Below are 7500 nucleotides of genomic sequence, written 5' to 3'. Positions count from 1 at the left end.
AATTCTAGTATGAAAGGTGCTATATAAATAAAGTTTATTATTATTGTTATCATTTAACCAGTTAGCTCTGCCAGAGTACGAAATCTACGCTACGAAATCAACAATAGTCCAGTTTGATGTTTGATTGATTGATTGAACATCTTATTAACAGATTGCAGAATGGGTACAGTACAGTACGGCTCAATACACACAATTGTTAAGGGGATGCAGACCAGAGAAAGACTTTCGTATTGTTTACATCAGGGTCCCCATGTCAGGGTCTGTTCTGGAACTCAGTGGCAATAACTGAACACTTTCACCTCCACTTTCTGTCAGTGGGAGCTCAAACAATGCTTTGCGGTAGGAAACAAAAACTGCAGACTGACTGGTTGTTGTCGCGTTTATTCCTGTTGTGTTATGTTAGATCTGTCCAGATTGAGTAAAAGATGTTTAGAAGAAAGAAGTTTGAAAGAGGTTCATCGTTGTCTGCATAAACCATGGGACCCTTATTCACGAGAGAGAGAGAGAGAGAGAGAGAGAGATAGAGAGAGAGAGAGAGAGAGAAGAGAGAGGGTAGGAGGGATGGAGAGAGAGAGAGAGAGATGGAAACAGAGAGAGAGGAGAGAGAGATGGAGAAGAGAGAGATAGAGGATAGATAGAGAGAGATATAGAGGAGAGAGAGAGAGAGAGAGAGAGAGAGAGAGATCCGTAAAACATGCGATTCACTTCGCTGACTGAATGACGGCTCTGTGTGACGTGGGATAAACATGAGGTTTCAGAAGTCTCTCTCCCTCTCTCTCTCTCTCTCCCTCTCTCTCTCTCTCTCTCTCTCTCTCTCTCTCTCTCTCTCTCTCTCTCTCTCTCTCTCTCTCCATCCATCTCTCTCTCTCTCTCTCTCTCTCTCTCTCTCTCTCTCTCTCTCTCTCTCAATTCAATTCAATTCAAGTGGCTTTATTGGCATGACGCAGCTTGTACATGTTGCCAAAGCAAATGGTTGATAACATAAGCATGGATTACAAAACACATATTAATGTCATAGTATATACAAACATTTTCATCATAAAATAGAACATAAAATATTACGGCATAAACATGTCAGGTGACTGTCACTCACTGTCCCTCAGTTTGTGGCAGGCAGCAACATAGGCTGCTGCTAGCTCACAGCTTGTTGAGTCCTCCCCTAGGAGGACTGGTAGTTTTCCTGTATCTGGTAGTGCAAGAAAACCTTTTGTTATTAGTTCAAATTTTTTAAAATGCGTTTCTCTAATATCTTTATATTATTAGAGAGATTGGTGAGGAAGTGCAACTCAGTTTCAGGCTCACTGAGGATGCAATGACTGCATAGGACCGGCCGCGTCCTAAAAGTCTGTGCCGACCAACTGGCACCAGTATTCTCTGACATATTTAACCTGTCCTTAGAACAGGCTGTCATCCCCACCTGTCTGAAGAAGTCCACTATTATCCCTGTACCCAAAAAATCCAAGCCTGCTTGCCTCAACGACTACCGCCCTGTAGCTCTCACCTCCATAGCCATGAAGTGCTTTGAGAAGCTAGTAAAGGGCTACATCTGCTCCTCCCTCCCCATCAACATGGACCCCCTGCAATTTGCATACCGCCCCAACAGGTCCACGGAGGACGCCATAGCCCATGTGCTGCACACAGCAGCATCACACCTGGACAAGAGGCAGGGGAACTATGTGAGAATGCTATTCATCGACTACAGCTCGGCATTCAATACCATAGTCCCCTCCATACTCATAGCCAAGCTCAGGGACCTGGGCTTGGGCTATGACCTCTGCCAGTGGGTCTTGGACTTCCTGACTGGCAGACCCCAGGTGGTGAGAGCAGGCAACTGCACCTCCTCATCCATCACCCTCAACATAGGGGCCCCCCAGGGCTGTGTTCTGAGTCCCCTCCTCTACTCCCTGTACACACACGACTGTGTGGCTCAGCGGAGTAGCAATACAATCATCAAATTTGCTGACGACACAGTGGTGGTGGGCCTGATCTCTGCCAACGACGAGAGGGCCTACCTGGAAGAGGTCAAGGTCCTGGCGGGATGGTGCCAGGAAAACAGCCTCTCCCTGAACGTCAGCAAAACAAAGGAGATGATTGTGGACTTCAGGAGGTCGGGGGTCAAGGACTACAGCCCCCTCAGCATCGACGGGGCACCGGTTGAGAGAGTCAACAGCTTTAAGTACCTCGGAGCCTACATATCCGAGGACTTGACATGGACCACACACATTGACAGTGTTGTGAAGAAGGCACGACAACGCCTCTACTTCCTCAGGCGCCTAAGGAAGTTCCAAGTCAGCCAGAAGATCCTTAAGAACTTCTACTCATGTACAATAGAGAGCATCTTGACCGGCAACATCACCTCCTGGTTTGGGAATAGCACTGCACAAGACCGAAGCAGACTACAAAGAGTGACACGTTCAGCCGAACGCACAATTGGAGGGGGGCTCCCCACCCTCCAGAACATTTACTACAAGCGTTGCAAGGGCAAGGCTAAGAGAATCATTAAAGACTCCAGTCACCCGAACAACTGCCTCTTTGAACTGCTGCGGTCAGGCAAGCGATACCGGAGTCTCAAGGCGAGCACAGAAAGACTCAGAAGAAGCTTCTATCCCCAGGCCATCAGGCTGCTAAACGAACAATGAATGAACACTACACAACAACAACCACCAAACGCACATAGCACACACATCCACACGCACACACTCACTTTAAACAAACACACTGTAGCACCCACTCCACACACTTTATAGCACACACCCACTTTAAACAAACACACTGTAGCACCCACTCCCCACACTTTATATTTATGGATGAAGGATTGCACTACAACTCGTACACCTTACTGTAAATTGTACCTAAAATTGTACCTCATCCCATTTCTTCTTTGCACTAGATAGTACTGTACATTAGTACACTGCATAGTATTGTGTATTGTATATTATATGGTAACTCAGAACATTGTACATATGTCTATACCGAACACTGTGACCTCATTTTTCTTCTTCTAAATTCATGCTATATTATGTTATTATGTTATTTGATACTATCTTGTCTAGCACAGTCTCTGGAGCGTAACAGTAAGAAGCATTTTGTATGAAAGTATTCTGTACTTCTGTATGACAACTATTAAAGAACTTGAACTTGAACTTGAACTAGCCTTTGCTCTGCAGGGAGCCAGGTTTTCCTGTGCCTCCCCTTTTCAACAGCGAGGCTGTGCTCACTCAGTCTGTATTTTGTCAAGGTTCTTTTTAGTTGTTGATCAGTCACCATGCTCAAGTAATCTGCTATGGTGTACTGTCGATTTAGAGCCAGATAGCACTGCATTTTGCTCTGTGCTTTTGTTTGTGTTTTCCAATAGGTGATGTAGTTTTGTTTTAGCTGTGTAGTAATTTGATTTATTCTGATTGGTGATGTGTTCTGTTCCTGAGGTGTGTTAAGAGAGCAGGTTTGTGGACTCAGCCTCAGGACCAGCTGGGTAAGGGGGTTCCTGATGTTCCTCAGCTCTTGGCACTGCAGGGCTTGATAATGGTACGAGAGGGGGTCACTTCGTTTTAGGTGTGTCCAAAAGTTAATTGCCCTTTTTTGTATTTTTAGTAGGGATGCTCGATATTGGCTTTTTTACCGATATTCCGATATTGTCCAACTCTTAATTTCCGATACCGATATCAACCGATATCAACCGATACCAACCGATACCGATATATGCAGGGTTTCCCCCCCCCCCCAAAAAACTGAATAATTTCAGGTAACTAATAATTTCACTGGATATATATATAACAAATATTGTTATTGTTTTTATTTTTTTTAAACCGATACCGATATTTTCCGATATCACATTTTACTGCCGATATCGGCCGATAATATCGGTCGGCCGATAATATTGGACATCCCTAATTTTTAGTATTAGTGGGTAACGGCCTAATTCTGCCCTCCATGCATTGTTTGTAGTTTTCCTCTGGACATGTAGGATAATCTTACAGAACTCTGCATGCAGGGTCTCAATGGGGTGTTTGTCCCATTGGGTAAAGTCTTGTTTTGTAAGTGGACCCCACACCTCACTGCCATAGAGTGCAATTGGTTCAATAACACATTCAATTAATTTTAACCAGATTCAAATTGGTATTTCTGTTTGTATATTTCTTTTTATGGCGTAGAAAGCCTGGCGTGCTTTCCCTCTCAGCTCATTGACTGCTTCCTTAAAATGTCCAGTTGAACTTAGTTTTAGGCCTAAATAGGTGTAATGTGTGCAGTACTCTACATGTTTTGTACCAATTGAGAACTTTGGTAGGACGTCCTGAGATCTGGATATTTTTTGGAATATCATTATTTTGGTCTTTTTGGGGTTTACTGCCAGGGCCCAGGTCTGACAGTAATGCTCTAGCAGGTCCAGGCTCTGCTGTAGGCCGTCTGCTGTGGGGGACAACACAACCAGGTCATCTGCAAAGAGCAGGCATTTCACTTCCCGATTGTGGAGACTTACACCGGGGGCAGAGGACTTTTCTAGTATATTAGCCAATTCATTAATATAGATATTGAAGAGTGCCGGGCTGAGGTTGCAGCCCTGACGAACGCCTCGCCCTTGGGTAAAGAATTCTGTTCTTTTTTTGCCAATTTTTACGCTGCACATATTACCAGAGTACATTGATTTAATAATATCATATGTTTTACCCCCTACACCACTCTCTATAACTTTATAGAACAGTCCTGTATGCCAAATAGAATCAAACGCCTTTTGGAAGTCAATAAAACAGGCATATATTTTGGTTTTATTTTGGTTTATATGTTTATCAATTAGGGTATGTAGGGTGTAAATATGATCGGTTGTGCGGTGTTTTGGTATAAATCCAATTTGGCTTTTACTCAAGACATTGTGCTTGGTAAGGAAGTTTAAAAGTCTGGTATTCATAATACTACAGAAAACCTTCCCCAGATTACTGTTCACACAGATGCCTCTGTAGTTATTAGGGTCAAATTTGTCTCCGCTTTTATAGATTGGGGTTATGAGTCCGTGATTCCAGATGTCAGGAAAATATCCTACACTCAGGACCAAATTGAATAGTTTTAATATAGCCAATTGGAATTTATTGTTCATATTTTTCATCATCTCATTCAAGATGCCATCAGGTCCACAAACCTTTTTAGATTTAAGAGTTTGTAATTTCTTAAGCAGTTCCTGCTCAATAATTGGGGAGTCTAATGGGTTTTGATTGTCTTTTATGGCAAGCTCCAATTTAGTCAATTTATCAAGAATTTGAGATTGTTCTGTGTTTCCATCAATTTGAACAGTGTGGTTTGTGGTTTGTTTATGTGTTTCCAATGTTGCCAAAAGTTGTTTGTATTGATTGCCTCCTCAATTAGTGTCAGTTGCTGTTTGTCATATTGTTGTTTTTTGGTTCTGAGTGTCTAGGGTCTCACAGTAGAGAAAGCGTACATCAGCATTATTGGGGTCTCTGTGTTTTTGATTTGATAGCATTCTAATTTTTTTCCTAATGATTTTACAATCTGTATCAAACCAGCTGTTTTTTGTTGCAGTTTTTGGTTTGTTTGTAGTACATTTCAGTTGTGCCTCCTTTGCTGTTTGTCTGTATATATTGTTAATATTGTTTACTGCTAGGTTGAGGCTTTCTTTACTGTGAGAGTATGTGGAGTCCAGAAAGTTATCCAAAAGTGTTTAGATTCTTGGGGTATGAGTTGCTTTCTGGTATTGTTCTGCACTGTTTTGGTCCCATCTGTATGAATTTCTGATATTGTACAGCTTACTGTTTTGTGTTTGTGCCATTGTTGTGTCTGATCTTTTAATAAACAGGGTAATTTGGCTGTGATCAGACAGAGGGGTTAGTGGTTTCACAGTGAATGAGCTGAGGGAGGAAGGGTCAAGGTCTGTGATCATATAATCTACAGTACTGTGGCCAAGAGGTGAGCAGTAGGTGAATCTACCTAGGCTGTCCCCCCGAACCCTACCGTTGACAAAGTACAGACTGAGGCTCTGACAGAGCTGCAGGAGGTCTCTTCCACTCCTGTTGATGACCTGGTCACTATTGCTCCTGTGGGGGAGAGTGAAAGTGTGAGAGACATTTTCGTTTGAGATGTAAATGTCTCCTTGTGGATCTGTGAGGTCAGCAAGTGTTCCTGTGCATGCGTTGGTGTCCCCACAGATGAGCACATTTCCCTGGGCCTGGAAATGGCATGTCTCTGTCTCAAGGGTAGGGAAAATGTCCTCTGAGAAGTATGGGGATTCGGAGGGGGGGATATATATTGCACAAATAAACAAATCCTTTTCTGTTAATAGGAGCTCTTTCTTTAGTTTTAACCATATGTAATATTTGCCCATTTTTAGGGGGTCAATTTGATGATGTAGGTCAGATTTATACCAAATGATTAATCCTCCTGATCCTCTACCTCTATTAATGTTGCTGTGTTTCTGAGATGGTACTATTATTTCTCTATAATCGTTGGGGCAGTGGGTGACAGTGTCAGCTTTACACCATGTCTCCTGTAGAATAATGATGTCGTCATCTTTAAGGTTTGTTTTGAGTTCCGGGGCTAAACTCTTCAGCCCAAAGGTTGAAGACTTCAGGCCCTGGATGTTCCACATGCAAACTGAAAGGGATTTCATTATACGAGAGAGATGGCACAGGTAGAACAGATAAAACAGTAACTACTGGATTGTCAAGAGAGGTACGAACGTTGAACTAAAATGCAGTGTTTACTGTATTTTGTAAATGTGTGTGTTTGGTTATTGAGAACATTGTTAGAGCTGATGCATTTTGAACAATATGTAAAATATTCTTTCAACAGTATAAAGTATCAATACTAATTCAGCTTTTAACTAGCTTTTCTTTTTAACTAACAAATGTTGTCTTAATTAAGTAATGCGTAAATGTGAGTAGTGTGTGTGTGTGTGTGTGTGTGTGTGTGTGTGTGTGTGTGTGTGTGTGTGTGTGTGTGTTTTATGAGACTAGTTCAGCTTAGTGCAGATGTACTGGAGGAGCTGTTTAATCTCACTCATTCCTTCAGAGTTCACTCTTCCTTGGAGGGCCTCTGCGTAGCTGCGTGGGGCCTGGTGTGGTTCTCCATGCTGTGGGCTGGGAAGGGGCAGAGGGCCAGGCTCTTGGTTCTGGTAGAGTCTCTGGTTTGTTGAGGGTAGTAGCCTGGGCCAGGGCCAGTCTGGTTGTGGTGCTGGAGCTGGTGATGTTCTGGTGAAGTGTGGGGTCTGTGGGGTGCGCTGTGTCTGGATGGATGTCTGATGGAGGTCTGTGGCTCCTGGTGGGGTCTGGGCGTAGTGGGGGTCCCTGGGAGGTCTTTGGCTCCTGGTGGGGTCTGAGGCGTAGTGGGGGTCCCTGGGAGGTCTTTGGCTCCTGGTGGGGTCTGGGGCGTATTGGGGGTCCCTGGGAGGTCTTTGGCTCCTGATGAGGTCTCTCTCTCTCCCCTCCCTCTCTCTCTCTCTCTCTCTCTCTCCTCTCTCCTCTCTCTCTCTCTCTCTCTCTCTCTCTCTTCTCTCTC

This window comes from Notolepis coatsorum, assembly GCF_963971535.1.
Source record: "Notolepis coatsorum genome assembly, chromosome: 7".
In the NCBI taxonomy this organism is placed as follows: domain Eukaryota; kingdom Metazoa; phylum Chordata; class Actinopteri; order Aulopiformes; family Paralepididae; genus Notolepis; species Notolepis coatsorum.
This window is presented reverse-complemented; position numbering follows the sequence as displayed.